Source organism: Meleagris gallopavo, chromosome 4 (genome assembly GCF_000146605.3).
Source record: "Meleagris gallopavo isolate NT-WF06-2002-E0010 breed Aviagen turkey brand Nicholas breeding stock chromosome 4, Turkey_5.1, whole genome shotgun sequence".
Lineage (NCBI taxonomy): Eukaryota > Metazoa > Chordata > Aves > Galliformes > Phasianidae > Meleagris > Meleagris gallopavo.
In genome coordinates this window covers 28233344-28250014 of record NC_015014.2, presented here as the reverse complement: position 1 = coordinate 28250014, position 16671 = coordinate 28233344, and the positions used below count along the sequence as shown (strand labels likewise).

The 16671-nt window shown below is 36.6% G+C and overlaps 2 long non-coding RNA genes across 6 annotated transcripts; one reads left to right on the top strand and one right to left on the bottom strand.

Annotated features, from left to right (window-relative positions):
* Positions 1-9: 9 nt before the first annotated feature.
* LOC104910656 lies at positions 10-15185 on the top strand. Of its 4 annotated transcripts, none has more exons than XR_004159547.1 (5): positions 10-661; positions 1915-2046; positions 6988-7077; positions 12970-13129; positions 14563-15185. It is a non-coding gene; the product is annotated as an uncharacterized LOC104910656 (long non-coding RNA). The 4 variants fall into 4 exon arrangements; XR_002114217.2 differs by having other exon boundaries at positions 12970-14349; XR_002114216.2 differs by having other exon boundaries at positions 12970-15185.
* Positions 1180-7031, bottom strand: LOC109367264. 2 transcript variants are annotated; one of them, XR_004159545.1, is made up of 2 exons: positions 6956-7031; positions 1180-5754 (listed from the first exon to the last, which is right to left on the bottom strand). It is a non-coding gene; the product is annotated as an uncharacterized LOC109367264 (long non-coding RNA). The 2 variants fall into 2 exon arrangements; XR_004159546.1 differs by having other exon boundaries at positions 1180-5515.
* Positions 15186-16671: the final 1486 nt, after the last annotated feature.

Genomic DNA, 16671 nt, shown 5'->3' with positions numbered 1-16671 from the left:
TAAAAAAAGTGCTCCCCCCCAAAAAAAAAAAGGAGAGGAAAAAGTTTTGCTGAAATGCATTAAGTATGTATGCACTCATACATAGAATTTCACTACAGGATGATCCTTCAGCAACTTAATTTATATTTTTTGGAGAGCTGTATATGACCAAAGGTTATGAACCTCTCTTGCAGTGAGACTTTACAGTCTCTTCAATAGAGCTTGTGCTGAACTAGACTGGAGATGAGGGAGGATGATAACTTACTGTTTTGCACTCTAACTGGGGATTGACAGGCAGGTTTTCAACATCAGCCAAAAAGCAATCAGCAATTATAAATTGTATAGTGTGACAAAGACCATGCTGTGCACATATGGACTGCTCTGGCTGCACACTATCTCCTCGCCAAGAGTTAATGAGATAATTTTTTTCCTTGGAGGCTATGCAACTGCTAAAGCCAAGAGCAAAGACAGCCTCTGCACAGGCAGTACCTCCCACAGAGCAGGCCCCTGAAACAAAACATTATCTAGCTGTAGACTGCAGCTCAGCAACTACAGCCAAGACAGGCTCCTCCTCTCTCTGACAGTAACTGCTCACAAGTGGGACGTGTTATGTGAATGAGAGCAGTTCCAGGGCTTGTGTGAATACTACTGAGGCTGCTTACATCCCTTCAACACATCACTGGTGGGTGGCCTTTCTCTATTTCCTTTTTGATTGTTTCTGCTCCCTCATCTTTCTGTTGAAGTACCACTATCATTATTATCTGGTATTTCTTAACCTGATTAAGACTTCCCAGCAACAGGACGTATTTTTAATTTTGATTTAATAAAATAAAATAGCAACACAACAGAAAGCCTTCCAGCCTTTGACTGGATTCAGGCAAAGCCTGATGTTTTGATCATACCTGATAATTTTTTCAAGCCAGATCTGAATAAAGTATTTAAGGTATTTAAGGCATATGCCTAGCTTAAGCTAGCAGTCATAACATTACCTTCAACCCGATGGAGCCTCTGATCATCTGTATAAGTATCTTGCTGAATCAGTAAAACAGTGTGGGAAAAACTTTATGCTTGCTAATATATGAACTTGTTAAGATTTCCTCTGAAAATGAAATCTGAAACAGGCAGCAGAGACTTTAAAAGGATTCTGTAGCCTGCCTAAGATTTCAGAATGAAAACAGATGCAGGAGACACCTTTTTTAATTTTTCACCCTATCAGCTAAGAGGAATCAGTAATAATAATCTGGGCAATGAACGACCTGTTCCATTTAGGTTTCTTCTATTGCATCAGCAGAATGGGTGGCCCGCAAAACAGGTTAACAATTAATACTAAAGGGATGGCTCTGCCAGCATTTCCCACTGAAACCATTTACAAACAAGCTCTATGTAAATCCTGATCTTTCTGAGGATGAATTTTCCAAGCTCAAGTCCAATTTTTTTAGGTGTTTAGAACTCAGTGTGAAGGCCAGATTTTCAAGAATCTGGGTCTCATTTACCATCAGGTTCAGGTTTTCACAAGACCTATATATAAACAACTGAAGATTTCTAAAAATCAGCTATGCTACAGCAAGCAGCTGATGTTGCACAAAAAAAAACTTTACTTAAACTTGCTTACACCAAGCAGCTCACAGAAAGCTAGCAAAGTTTTGCACAAAATAGCAATAAATCACTACTATAACAATATACAAGGATATTACACATCCAACAAGTGAGGCTTTGCAACATGACAAAAAGAACATTACAGCAACTGAACAGATGTACAGTGGCCCTGGCGTCTCACAACAGGCAAAGGGATGTGGCCTGTTTGCCTGGACTATCAATTCTCCTTCTGCATTTAGATATATGCCTTTTTCCTCCTTGGATGTACTCTCATATGTGCACATAATGTACAAGAATGCAAAACACATTATTAATGCACATATTTGTGTTTGCATCTAGACACAAAGGCAAAGAAGTTTGAGGACTCAGCAACAGAAAAATTGCCATTTGCCAAAAGAGTAAAGTTCCTTTCTGTAAGGCAGCATCATGGTGAACAGCCAGTCATCACCAGAATGCAATATTTATTCAGCTGTAAGTACTCTGAACTCTCAGCAAATTTGACGAGCACACGAAGTCTGTTCTACTGCAAGCTTAACAGAATTCATTCCCATGGAAGGGTATCACATAGAACAGATGAAACAGAATAGGAAGAAGCATCAATTAAGCGAGAAGATATGGAAGAAGGGTTGGTTTTTTTTTTTGGCATTTACCCTATACCACCAGAAACAATGGGAATCTTCAAGTTCAGTACATTAGGTTCCTAACATCCATACGCTCAGATTGCTAGCTACTGTGACTGCTCATTGTGCAGCTTTTATGTGTAGCACACACAGCAGGGCTGCTTGACTTCTTTCACTTTTTTTCTTTTTTTTTCCCTTACTTCACACACACAAAAAAAACAGCCATCTTATCATTGCCACAGTGGAAGGTGACAGTTAAAGACATTGTCTTAGGGTGTGATAACCCAAGAGCATGGGTTATCCCCCATGGGGGATGCTGGTGCTTCTGTAATGAGCAGAGTGCAAGAAGCAGTAGTTTGATGTACAACCCTATGTGTCTGTTATTCTACCTTGTCAGGAAAGAATAATTAGAGAATAACTCCCTGTTGCCTTCAACTCTCTCCTGCCACCCCCACTGGTCCCCGTCCATCATCATGAAGATTTCTCTTGGTGATTCATTATGAGAAGGCTGCCTTTGCAGGGGAGGCACTGAGAGGAATTTTCCATTTCTCTCTCCCCCCTTTGCATGGCAGCAATCTCCCTTCATTACAAATCTGGGATGCTAATGTCAGTGGCTTTGGGCATCTGCTAATAAGGAACAAGCAATTTCCAGGAGTAGGTCACACAATGAGAGCAGTAAAAACTCTTTGAGAAAGAAAATCTCTCACATGCTTCAAACAAGGAAGGTGAGCAAAAACTAAGAGCCCGTGAAAAGTTAAATTAAATCCTGGAGAGTGAGTGGGCAGGCTTGTAACGCGTCACTATCAGGCAGGGTGAAAGAGCACAAGGAAGCCTAGGCAAATACTGTATACTTATGAAGACTTTAAGAAGAAATGCAGAGCAAACATACATACGCATATAGAGTATCAAGAGGCACAAGGCATTTCAAAAGCAGTGAGAACAGTCTGAACAACTGATACGTTACACTTGCATTACAACAGCAGTGGCATCTAACCCTGCTTTGTCTTTCAGAAGTAATTGCAACTTTCGACGGTGCAATTTCTCTCTGCATGAAATGACAAGAACACTTACTTTTGTAAAGCCCTCAAATTTATATATATATCTCTTAAATTCTGCATGCAATACTTAGATATGTAGATACTACAAAGGAGGAATTTCTATTGTTCTAATTCTTCCTAGCTATTCTAGCTGGGTTCAGAAGTCACTACAAAAAGATCTGTGAGTTTTTTAAGAGCCTTGCTACTTTAAATACAGTTGTTTGATAATTATATTGCTGGAAACCATAGTAAACTAAATCCTTCACATTTAGTCTTTAGGTACTCACTATAGATGCAGTATCTGGGGCAGAAACGTCTCAATTCCTGAAGAATTGATACAGCTGCAGAACTCTGAACTGGTAATACACTGAGGACATGTAATATTGAAGAGATTTGCCAAGTTCCTCTCTAACATACTGCAACTGATGTCATCTGCATCTTTGAGGATAGAGAAATATAGTCAGTAAGAACAACTCCCCCGGAAATAAAGGATTAAAATCAGATACCAGCTCATTCAGGTTTCAAGGGGACTGAGAAAAACTGAATTTTGGGTAGGAACTGAACCACAGCAAATCAAATTAATCAATACAATGGCCAGAAATTTAACTATTTTGATGAAGTTGAATACTGTATGCTCAATAAAAGTATGCTTCTGAAACACCAGGACTGAAAAATTAATTTGAAGTAATTCTAATTGCATATCAGAAGATAGACTATGTCGCTCTTGTGCTTATCAGTGTCAGAATTTTGCAATAACCTTCCAAACAAGATAAAGTACTCTCTAAGGATAAGACTGAAATGAAGCATAGCTCTGACTTGTTTTCAGTCACTTTGCAGTGAAAATGCCAAATGAAAAAAGATTAAGGCTAAAACTTGTTTTTCAACAGCTATTAGAACATGTCACAAATACCCAGAATATGTACGTATTCAATTTGTATAAGAACACTGACAGTCTGAAACTATGGAAAACTGAGTAGGACATCATCTGCTAATTTATTGAAAATGATTACTAGCAAAGGCTAAACATCATGCAACTGACTCCATGCATGTATTTCAAAAATTCTGGTCTAGATTTAAGACAAGAAAACACAAGTGATTTGTTCTTTTAACAGAAATCTGAGGTAGAGGAAAAAGTGGATAGGAGAGGAAAAGAGATCTACCCAAAAAGATTGATGCTTTCAAGTGTGTGATATTTTAGCATAACATATAAACCTGCCAGTAAGATTAGTCCCCTCACTACTAAGCCCTCATACTGGCCTCAGTGCCTATATTTCCCCACTGAGAAGCTGTAAGAAAACAAAAGCAAAAAGAAGCTGGTGTTTCAGTACTGCTGAGGTAGTGGTTTTATGCCTTAATAACCGTAGAAGGGCATGAAAGAGTTATGCAAACTGATCTGCTTTCCCTCTTCTACATGTAACTTCCCTGCACAAAACAAACTTACTTGAATTGCTAAAAGAGAACTGAAGTTAGTAATAGAAATATTTTTATTATGCTTCTGATCTCTGCTTTATAAAGGAAGCTATGATTTTACTGTTGATATTCTAGGGCTTTAAAGCTTGTTGTTAGGTAGTCTTACAAAAGGTTCCAATTTTGAGTAACATTAAAGAAAAATATCAGTCATTGACAATTGATCAGATTGTATTATTCCCTAATTGCACAAGAATATTTTGTATACACTAGCTGGATATAACTAATCAAGTATAGTAAGCTTCGTAATACAAAGGCTCTTTCATATATATCCTGCTATCTACCAATAATAGTAATGAATACATGAATAGTTATTACAGTGAATAGTTCAAGGGGGTGTTGACACATATTCATTAGTAACACTTACTAGGAAAAGGATAGTTTACATAATTAATCATGAAGAATTCATTTTTATCACCTATCTTTGGCCTCCCAATGAAACTGCTCAGTTCCCAGGAAAGTTATTCTAAGTTTCTGCACTGTCCTGGTACCCTAGCATTCTAATTGGTCATGGGACTTGCTGTATTTCTTTCTCCCACACCGAGTAACATTAGAAAGTGTTATTAGCCCATTTTAGTCAGGGGAATGAGTCCCTCAGATTACCTAAGTCATGAAAAGTTTGTATCAAGGCACACATTAATAGCCCACCAACTCGAACTACTGCCACATTCACTCAACCTCTCTCTAAAAAAGAAAATAAATTGTTCAGTATACCTGTTCTGTACTCAGAGGAGTTTATTTCCTTGGTCAGCTCAGCTGGAAGAGCTGCTATCACCAGATGCTACGACTCTTTAAAGTGATATAACGTCAGATAACCTTCGATTAAGATAGAAGAGAAAAAATTAATACTGCTTTAGTTAGGAAATATTAAACAATACAGATGTATACAACATTTCTCTTGGTTATTCCCATTAAATACAATGATTTATCACCTTGATCTCTGGGTTGCTCAACTGTGTCTGTTCTTTCATACAGATTAGTGTGTCTGGAAGCTCTCTCAGTATCTATACACTATGGGATATAGCTCCTAGAGCACGAGGACTAGTGCTTTTGGCCTAGAGAACAAAAAATATATATTCTAACAGTGCACACACCTGTGTCACTCCATCAACACATGCAGGACCACTACCAGTGATTAACTTGAATATCCATTTACATTACAATTACATCAATATTGGAGAAAGCTTTTCAAGACCTAATGACAACTTGATCTAATAGTAATAATACTCTTTTTTTTTTTCCAACTAGTTTCTCTTTAAACTCTGTGTAACACTGGTCCATTTAATGCTGATTATAAAAGACAGTCCCAGTGCAATACTGAGATATGTTCAACATGATGATGGTAGTACGAGATGTTTTTTTGAACCTAACTTCACAGAATACAGATGCTGTTGTCTCAGAATGCAGACTGCTGTCCAACAGGTATTTAGAGGGACTGCTTAAAAAGCACTACCATTAGCAATCTTTAAATCATATGGTGGATGAAAGGCGGATGAAACACTACTTCCAAAACAGAACACGTTTTCTGGCATCACATCCTTACCAAGACTGGAAATTTAAAAGAATGACAATACTAACATTATACTTGAGATTCAAACAAATAAGAAAGTCTATAGTTTAGCTAGTCGAAAACACAAATCTGGTGCCTGCTCAGCCAGTACACATTAAGTTTCACTACTTGCTTTGGAAAGAAACACTTTTCTGGGAGAAATAATAATTCTTTCAGTCAATCTTTGCAAGTTGGGCCAGGACAAGGAATCAAAAATAGCAAAATGACTAATGACTAATGACAGTAATTAAGCTTCTAACATAACAGTGAGAGTGACCAATATGACTCTTAGCAAATAAAAGATAACTAGAAATGGGAGTCACAAGAAATGGCCACTCTTATTCCCACTCAATTCCCAGATTAAAAAAAAAACAAAAACATCAACACTGACAAAATCAAAGAAATAGTTTTCATCTTATAAAAAGAAAGCCTAACACATTATCCAAACTGCCAAGTATTGCAAAGTAACAAACAAAAATTAAATCTCCAAAATGGATATTCTGGACAACATCAATACCCTGCAAACAGGAATAGTAAGTATGTCTCAGGCCACAAAACTAACGAGCTCTACCATACTACCTTTGTGAAACATTATTTGAGCTTGTGTGATGCAGCTCTGAATTCTATCTAAGAGATATTCCAATATTCATCTTCCTTAGCTGAATCGAGCAGCAAGAGTAGCCTCACTGATTGTAACATACAAGTACCTCATAAGAACCAATCACAGGCACTCTTACAGCAGGTTCTTAGGAAGACAGCAAAGGTGGGAGAAATCAAGTCCTCCTATGGAAGGTAAACACAAAGAAGGGATGGCAGATCTAAAAATTTGGTAAGTATTCAACTATATCTAGAAGGTCACAGAAAAACATTGCACCACATTGCCTGTACAATACAATGATAGCTTAAAGTCTTGAAAAAGACACAAGGAAAGGATGTTGATCACAATTAAACCTTTGTCCACTCCAACAAATTAGTTAGTCCATCACACTTGTATAAAACATTTAGGGATCAGAAAAAGAAATCACTTAAGTACAAGAATACAAACCTTTGTGTACACAGACGCTGTGGTTATAATTTTTGTGTCAGAAATATTAGAAAGACTGTCTACCAAATACCCTATATTGGCAACAGGGAGAATAGAACTCTAAAATAGGAAACATGCTAAAATTTAAAAATAACAGTTAACTACTTCAGAAAGAACAAAAAACAAATGACACAGAAACAAAGTCTAATAACATTCTCAAAAGACACCCTAGTAAAACAGCAATTATTTGTTTGCAATGATAAACAGATGCAAGATTGAGAAAGGAGGGTTTAATCTCCTTTGGCCTGTTGTCCCTAGATGCGCTCCTGAACACTCTATGGGAACCTGACTGCCCCAGTAGGAAGCTATGGGCTAAGGGGGTGGGGCAATTTCAGAATGTTTTTAAAACATAGGACAAAAAAAGTTTGGGAAAGGCTACATTTTCCAGCCCAAAAGATGGGAAATATTTAGCTGGGATATTTTTCTTCTAGCGGTAGAAAACATCAACTCAGAAGACTGGTAGTTATTTGCCCCTTCTAGATCTCCCTGGTATATAGCTGTGGTCTAAAACAAAGAATGAGCACAGCATTGCTGGTCAAGCAATGGTACCAGAAATACACATGATAAAATAACCTGGCCTCCAGAAATCTCTCAAGAGCTCTCTGAAACCCGACAACTGCTTGTTCCACCAGAGTACTGCCAAAATTGGTGGAATAACAGAGTAAAAGCGTTTTGACACATTTCTTAAACTGCGCAACCACCACAAAACCAAGATAAATTATCTAATGAGAAATTACCACAAAATACAATAATTTCCCTTTTCTAGGGTAAGGAGTTTAAAGTTAATTTTGTGATTGTGCATCTGTCTAATTTAACTGAATCCAGACATAGTGTGCCTATTTATAGGCACAGTTTCAAAAACGCTGACTAAAGTGGTAAGTATAGGTATACCAGCAACTGGCAGTTCTGTAATGTTAGCTACAGAACTTTCCAGGTAGTTCTATTAATGTGGGAAAAGTCAGTGTTGTTTAGTAGTTCTTGACATGTCCTGCTTTTCACATATATTCTCTCACAACTTCTCATGAAAAATACATATAAACATCATTTTGTGACATAAGCTCTTAATGGTAGCTTTTAAGTTCTATGTCAAAAATATACCCATACAAAAATGGAATATATAAGACTCGAATCTTACTTAGCTAAATTCAAAGCTAGAACTGAGCAGTATTATGGATGAAATCTATAATGTTAAATATTTAAATATAAAAACATATGCAGTAATCAAAAAGGAAGTGCTGAAACTGTTTAAGTATTTTTCACTCAAAAGATAATTTGGCTTCCCACTCTAAATACTAGCTGCAGGAAATATTGAACACCTCCTACGTTTCCTACTAAAGGAACGAGGAACTGGGGACACAAAATATCCTATTTTCTTAAAGACATTCTATTCTTGGGGCTTGCAGTCCTTTTCTGAATACCTGTAACAAAGGAGAAGGAAAAGACAAGAGGGCTTAAATATATTTTTTATATAATTATACATATATTATACCATAATATGTAACTTAAAACGTTATGTTTTATATCTATATAATACAACCTATTTAATAAATATAATGCCACCTGAACTGCTGTATTAGGTATATCCCAATATTTCTTAAAGGCAGATGCTTGAAAAAGGAATTCAAGAAACAGTGTGAAATCTTACTCTGGTATATTCTCTCAGTCTCAATTAATCACAGATCAAAAATTCCTTGAGTTGAAGACTGCTTATAAAATATTGTGTTTAACAGGCCAAGACTCAGCACTCCCACAAATCTCTAATCCTTCCATATGAGTATTTTTACACTTTTGGTCTCTTCTGGTAACAAATTCCACAATTTAAGGATGCACTTATGGGAAAATGGAGAATGTTCTGTATTGGTTGCCTCTTTTTAGAACATGATGTTCTTATGAAGACGATGTTTTGTATTGTGCAGTTGTGTTTTTTTTTTTTAAATTATAACGCCACTGTGTTTATTTAAAACATACCATGAAGTGATAGAGTAACTTGTTTTGTTCATTCCCTTCATTACAATCACTGATACTCTGGGTGAGCTTTCCAGCTGCTGTTATGCATTTGAGATGATATTTTTATCAATGAATTCACCACAGACTACGGCTAGAACTGGTTCTCCAGTGCTTACCACACTTCCATACTTATTTTCTGTCACTGAGCACTGCAAAGTCTTTTTCTTTCTCCAAGTAGCCAAACAAAAGTTTGATCAATATGATGGGTTTGTCCTATTAACAAGCGTGCTGTTTGCCCGCTTCTCCCTCTTTTGCATTACTTTTGAAGTTAACCAAGCTCAAAAGATCTTGCCAGAAATTCTTGCAGAAAGCTTTTGCTTACGTAGAAATGTGATCAACTGTCTCCCGGGTTTGTCTTCTTATCCAGTCGCTCTACCAAAGATCTTAGATTTTTAAAGAGTAAAAACTTCTTGAAAGCTCCAGGATATGATGCTGAGCCTAGACTTAAGAAAGTCCATATACACATTAGCATACTGTAACGCCATGTTGTTGGTTTTTTTGTTTGTTTGTTTGTTTTTAAGACAAATCACAGCTAAGATAAGGAGCAGTAAGTGACGTTTTTTTTTGCCCTATATTCTTTTCACTCATCATACTTTTCCTCTATGGTTTGCAAAGTAACAGCTGCAGTAAGACTAAACCTCTCTGGAGACAACACCAACTCCAGAGAGACTAGCTTCTGAAGGTTCAGATTAAAATCTTCTGGTCATCGCATAGAAGAAAACAAGACTTCTTTCAACACCTTCCACAAGGCCTCGTATTCCATGGTATTCAGTTACACAAAATAACAGAAAATACCACAAGTAATCATTTTGCCTGTGATCTACAGGGAATGTTCATGAGCTGAGTTCACAGCCTTCTTCATGACCTCTTCTCCCCTTTCACAACAGTTTTGTCTTGGAAATCTATTGTAACAAATTAAAATGAAATGAAGTTAGTTGATGCAATGTTCTTACTTGCCAATCTATAAACTAATCACAACAGAAAATCCTCAATTAAGGTGTATGATAAGTAGCCATAACTCTCAGGGCAGATCCTTGTTATCCTAACAGTGAAGTTGTATTAAGTCAAGTACTATCTCACAGTTTTTGTTTTAACAAAGAGCATGGTGTTAAACTCACAATGAAAACTAATGCGCAATTGTAACCAGGCTTTTTACAAATCATATTTTCTACTCCAAGTTTCATGCTTATTAAGCTTTATACCAGCGTTTCTAAACTTGAAAAATGTAGAAACAAATGGAAGAGCTTCTTCTTACTGCCTATCTAAAGTAAGTGAGGATTGGGAAAAAATTAAGTTCAAAGACATACTGTCTATCTTACATTTTAACAACCTTGTTTTCCTGTATTAAAGATTTCACTAAGCTGTTTCCATATGAAAATTAAAAGTGCATTGTTTCTCTTTAAGGCGTGAGCTTCTAACACAGATAAACTCTATTATTTATGGAGTAACCAATCTATTGTCACAGATACAGCGTTGTCAATAAGCTGTTGTTGTTGTTGCGTCAATTGTCTAAGAAATAGCTGTATTTGCCATGTTTCAGGAAACTGAATGTTAAATTCTCCGCTTAACAGCAAGTCTTCACCACTTCTGCAGTACACGATACAGTTTGGATTGACTTAGCAGCAGCTCCTACAGCAATCTCCAATCTAGGACATATCTTTATTTCCAATCCAGATGAAAAATGCTTTACAAAAAAAAAAAAAGTAAGAAAAAAAAATAGATCACAAGATACAGCAATTATTCTTTAAAATGAGAGAACACATCTTTTCTTTCTTTGATACACATGACAATTTCAGCTCATTACTTTCAATATTCACAGTAAAATACTTTTGAAAAACAATTTAAGTACAGCTTAGGGCAATCAATTGCCAGTTTATGTCATTCTGCAGAAAAACTTCTAAGATACCGAATACTAACTGAGTTCAGATGAGCTCAGCCAGTTTTGCACTATATCACCACTGAAAGAAGTTTCTCAGAAAACTGGAATATTCACATTTTTCATCTGTAGCAGATGAAGCTCTATCAAAGAACAATCATAAAACTTTGCTTTTGATGTGCAAGGCGAGATACTGATCACCCAGAAATTGTATAACAGAGTCACCGAATATTGATGCTGTAGTTCAAGACTTGCCTATTCAGACAAATCATCCTGAACATTTACAGCCACTTATATTTGTGGAGAAGAAACAGTGAGGAGACCAGTTGGTTTGATCTTGTTGATTCCGCCATCTAAGATGCAGACCCGTGGGTACTTGCTCTTCACCAGATGAGCTGAAAACTGAAGTAGGCATATCATTAGCATGACATATGTGACTTATGACATATATATGACTTAATTCAAAATGACACTATACTAAGACAGACAAGTTACACAAAAGGAAAGTTCATCAGATTCTTTAAGTTGTTTTTTAAACCAAGGCGTCCTACATAGGAACTCTAGGCTTGTCTGTTGCAGCAGCTGAAATGAATTTAGAAGTCAGGAAAATATCACATCTGAACATTACTTAGCTTTGGTTAGGTAGGATTTTCCTAATTTTATCAGTTTTTTTTTTTTTCCCCCTCCCCACCCCTCCAGAATAATCACTGGAACTTTTCTGAAATTGTGAATTAACATGTATTTTCCTCTGGAATAATCTTATTCCCAGGTGTTTTCTACAGGTTCCCAAATATACAAGCATCACAGTTTGATGGGTCAGTCATTTGCTTACCTGTCAAACTAGTCTAACATTACTTCATTTCAGAGACATCAGATAGTAATTTGGGGCCCAGTATTTGTATTCTCTTTCCCTCCTTTCCTTCCCTCCTCCCCTAGTCCACCCATAGACAGCCTACAGAGAGCAACCACAGACACAAACTATTCCTTGAAATCCTCCATTAATTTATTCTGTAAACCAAATACTGGAGTTGTCTGTTTCCATGTTTTGTTCATTCAACAATGAAAAATTGCTACACTTATGAAGCCTATAAAAGAAGAGCAATTTCTGCGTAATATGTCAAACTTGCCTTTTGAATAGTGATTGCAGTACATTAAAAAGCAAGCCACTAAAATTGATTTATTGGAAGGAAACAACAACAATTTTACTTTATTTCCAATGGCTGTAAGAAAGACTGGCCATGCTGTTCTAGTCTTTCAAATTGTTGCTTTATATCTGTTTGACAAATTAGTACTATCTGGAAAATGGCAAGAGTTTCCTAATGGGCTACATAACATACCCAGACTTACCATTTCGACTGTTTAAAAATGATTTCTGATATTATTCCAGAACAAAGTGCAAGCCTGATGTCCAAATAACTAACTCTGCAGAAACAAATAAATTACCAACTACAGAACAGCACCAGGTGCCATGTCCAACATACACTGGTACATTGGATCATGTTTTACATTTCTACTGTCACAGCTAATTAGAATGAACATAACAGATACTAAGGCAAAACAAGATATACTATGTGATTTCCTGATGAAGTACAAGAACTGAAATAACTTTTTTAAAGTAAGAGTTCACAGTGATTTTAAACCCCTCCCACAGCCGGAAATTTTCTTTCACACTGAAGGTATTTTATATATGCAGAGAATCCATTTTTGTACATCTACATGTCAAACATCTACTGCATTCCTTTCTCTTGTTTCAGGATAAATTTAACCAAGCAGAAAGTAGCCAGTATGTGATCTGCAACCACTGAGGACTTGTGAGGCAGACTAAGAGGTCAAGGCAGAGTAAGAGGCCCTACTGGATCCACTGGAGAAATTCTGGCTTTCATGTTTGTTTGAGGTACTTGCCTAAGATAAAAGGTAAATTTGATAATCTCTTCATGTTAGTTTGGAAGAATTCAAAGCATCAAATGGAAAAAAAAACAAAAAAAACAACCCACAACAAAACCAAAAAACCCCAAACCAATAACCAAACACCACAATAAAGTAATAAAAAAAAAACTAGTAGAAAAGTTAAATCATATGCAGATGCCAGTTTGCATGAGAAAAGTAAATGCCATGCTTTTATAAAGGCTTTCTGATGCAGAAGTAGTGTACCGTGCATAGTCAAAACACTAAGAGTCCAACTACCTCTCACTTCAATCACAGTTCATAAACATGCTGTATGTATCTTCTTCTTTTCAGGAATAGTGCTTGGCTATGCCTATCATGTACTACAGAAAGAGAATATATTCAGTGAAATAACTCCAACTGCACATCTCTAGTTCAAATGTAGATCTCTATCATTTCACAGTATTCTCCAACTGTGGAGATTCGATAGAGCTCTATGTTGGACTCCATTCAATTCTGCACATTTTCTGATGACAGAAATAATAAATGACAACCAATGTTTGGAACTAACAGAAAGCAGTCATGCTGTTGGCTCAGTACAACGTCCCCATGTATCAGCAGAGAGATTCCGCTTCTGAGAGTAAGCCATAAACTCTCCACGTTATTCAATGCTGTAGACATAATGTAATTACCATTCCACCTAACCTGAAAAAAAGCAAACAACTGCTTTGTATTTCAGATTTGAGCACTATGGTTTATGTCCCACCATATTTTAGAACAGTTTTAGTAACCAAGGTATGGACAGAAATAACTTTCATTTACTGCATATGACAATATTTCTTTATAACTTTATAGTGTGGAATATGTCAATGAGTCTCACAGACTTTTAGAAATTGGCACTGCAGATTCTGTGGTTGTTGGTGAATGGTAAGTAGAAAGCACAAGAGCACAAAACAATTATTTTCCCCCTACATTGCCTTAAAGTACTGTCTGTTGTTGTCTACTATGCAAATACAGCTCAAAATACTGGAAAAACAGCTCAAAATATTGTGTCTGAACATTCAAACAGGGAATGTCCAGCAAGCGCAGGTTGCACTATGATTGATACCTCACTACTGTGGGAATTAGCTGCACGTCAGAGGCCCAGAAGACTACACACTGCCATAAGCTGAGAGCTGCTATTAAACTCCAAATATCAGCATCCAAGAACTTTGCAAATACACCTGCCACTGCAAAAAAGAAGAGTCAAGGTTTTACTCATAAGTTAATTCAAACTGACCTATTAAAGACTTTCTCACTTAATCTTCCACATTCCTATACTGAGTCACTCAAAAATAGAAATAGTAATTTTTGGCAAAGTTCAGATTTATAAATCATCTAAATAACATCATAATCTTCACTTTAACTAAAGTTTTGACTTTTTACAGTTTTGTTCAAGTACGTTTTTGTGTCTTCTCTCCCAGACAGGAGTTCACTGGCCACAGATGAGAACAGGAGCTTGTTCTCCATGTTCCTGAAACATTCCAGCACCACCTGGCATCTCTCCCTGCCAAAATACCCTGTTGAAGTTGAAAATACCAAAGCTAATACTTTCAGAAGATATAAAACTGTCACTTTTTGGTTTGTACACTGACACAGAGGCATGAGAGGAAGGACTATCTGGAACAGCTACAACAGAATTCTCTTCCAACATAATCCATGTTTATGTAGAAACTTGGAGCCAAGAAATTAAGAGAGATAAGGGAAAAAAGCTCATTGTGCCCTTCAGAGTTAATATCACAGGCTGTTTCCGAAGCAGAACTGTCATCTTGGACTTCACATATGAGCTCTGTTTCCCTCAAAAATGATATCTTGAAGTGTAAATTAACAATCATCCGAATATGTAGATTTATTTCAGTAAAAAACCTGATATGCAGAGGTACTCTTAAGACAAAAGATAACACGATGAGGAAACAAGCATGTTACAGTATCTCTGGTAACCTATAAGCTATCTGCATTTTAAGTAGAGATTTACTGAAACATAAAAGTAGTTCACAATTTGATTTTCATTACACTGATTGATTAAAAGAGAAAAAAGAACCTCAGTCATTTAGATGGTGATTACACTTGTTCAACTTCATCAAATACTTCTACTGACATTACTTCTGAAATGTATCTGTTTCTCCATACCACCAATAGATCACAGACCCCTATAATGCTTCTGTTTTCATTAAGACTACAATACTATGAGGTGTTGTTCCCTTTACTTGGGGAAATGGTGTTACTGCTTATCTGAGGGAGAGGATTAAAAGGATGCTAGAAGACTAAGCTTTTTGAATTCTGCCTCAGTTGGCCTTTCCTCAAAACATAGTCCCCAAGAAAGTTAGGTTACTGTGTTTTTACTGGCTACATCTAGAGATTAAATTGGACTTCCTTTCCTTGGTTTCATAGAAAATATGAAATATGGGAAGATGAATATGTAGGTGACGTGTTTTACAACTCCTATGGTATGGCTTTGGAAACACTGTTCCTCAATTAATGTGTCAGTCATAGACATCCTTCCAGTGAGTGAAAATAAGCCATAAAAATGTAATCTGCTTACAAAAGCAGTAAGCTGAGTCTTTTTCACTCACAAAGTCAGGCTTTCAAAAAACACAGACAACATCAAAGCAAATTTATATCAAAATTTGGGCATACTTAAAACATTCTACCCTGCATGGATGTTGCTCTTGAAACAGCTTGTCAGGGCTGCTCCTTTTAGTACCATTAAGTATCAGGAACCTCAATAATTTAAGGTGGTAAATTGATATTCACCAATGGAGCATTTATCAAAGTGTTTCTACTACCGTGTTCCAAAGCAGCAAAATCACAGCTTTCAAATTCGCTGAATGTATTACACTAGGCACATCACACTTTCAGACTGAGTATAGAATAGAGCCTAATAACACCACACAGCTTGAGCAGCACCATTCCCAGCTCCCTTTAGGCCAGCCATAATGATTGCTAAGTATACGTTATTCACTTTTGCAGACATTCTTGTGACAGCTAGTAATTAAAGGGCAAGTTGGGAGGGAAGGAGTAACTTAGTGTGCTAGAATACCAAAAAGGACTGCTGTGATCAATGTTATCAGGGTACAAAAGTAACGTATGCCAAAAGAAAGAGAAGAGGCACAGTAGAAGCTGAAAAAGGAACCTTTATCTAATTCAATAAACACTCACCCATAGCCACAAGATTATCATCATTTTTCCATTTGTAACCACGTACTGCACCAACCTCTCAGGAAGCGCAGTCTATTTTGCCATATGATTTCAGGCAAGAGCTCACCATTCTGAAAGCAAGGTGTTCAATTCAGAGCTTTTCCATATGTCACAAAGCAGATCCAAAACACGATTATTCTTAGTCAGGTACTTCTTCTATTAAAAGGTTCCAGATAAATGAAATGGCACTTTAACATCAAGGTGGAAGACCAGAAAGTTTCCCAAAGCAACAAAACCGTGCCTAATTAACAGTTATGGTATTCACATAAACTGAATGAAGTGCAAAACGCAAGGTGCACAACTTGGTGCAAGCATATATTACATACATTGTATTT